Raw genomic sequence first — 804 nt, 5'->3', positions numbered from 1 at the left:
AAGTGCGCCCGGGCAAAAAAAACGATTCGCCCCCTGACTGCTGGGACCCACCAGCTACATCTTCGCACGCAAGGAAGTGCCTGACAGTCGGGACCCACCTGGTCGAAGCATACGTAGCGTTGTCATTCTGGTCGCGAACGTGTACGTACATATATACTGGTGGATGTAGAGGCGCGCACGTGTCGTAGTAGAAGCGCGTACGTGTTGTAGTAGAGGCGCGCACGTAGCATGTACATGTACATACAGCGACCAGGGTGCAAGAAATAAAATACGACCACGTATGTGTACATACGGGCGGGGTCTCAAACGCCTACTCGCGCATACGTATGGCTAGGGCTCGTGTACATGGCTGGGTCGGAACGGAGAAACAACATCGTCGTCGTGTTCATGGGGAGGCAACGGAATGCATCATGTTCATGGGGAGGCAACGGAATGCGTCGTGTTCATCGGGAGGCAACGGAACGCCTGGGAGCCAACCGGGTGGGTCGGAACGGAATGCGTGGTCGTGTTCATCGGGAGGGCTTGGACGGAACAGGCGATGGAAATGAGGCCTGGCGTACCGCACAACGGAGGAAACGGACCTCCTACGTTCGGAACGGGGTCCTGTTGATTGGGAGGGGTCTGGCATACTGCAAAACGGAGGAAACGGACCTCCTACGGTCGAAACGGGGGCCCTGTTCATCAGGAGGGGTGTGGCGTACCGCAAAACGGAGGAAATGGACCTCCTACGGTCGAACCGGGGGTCCTGTTGATCGGGAGGGGTGTGGCATACCGCAAAACGGATGAAACGGACCTCCTACGGTC

This window comes from Triticum dicoccoides, chromosome 4A (genome assembly GCF_002162155.2).
Source record: "Triticum dicoccoides isolate Atlit2015 ecotype Zavitan chromosome 4A, WEW_v2.0, whole genome shotgun sequence".
Taxonomy (NCBI): domain Eukaryota; kingdom Viridiplantae; phylum Streptophyta; class Magnoliopsida; order Poales; family Poaceae; genus Triticum; species Triticum dicoccoides.
Note: the sequence above shows the minus strand (reverse complement) of the source record.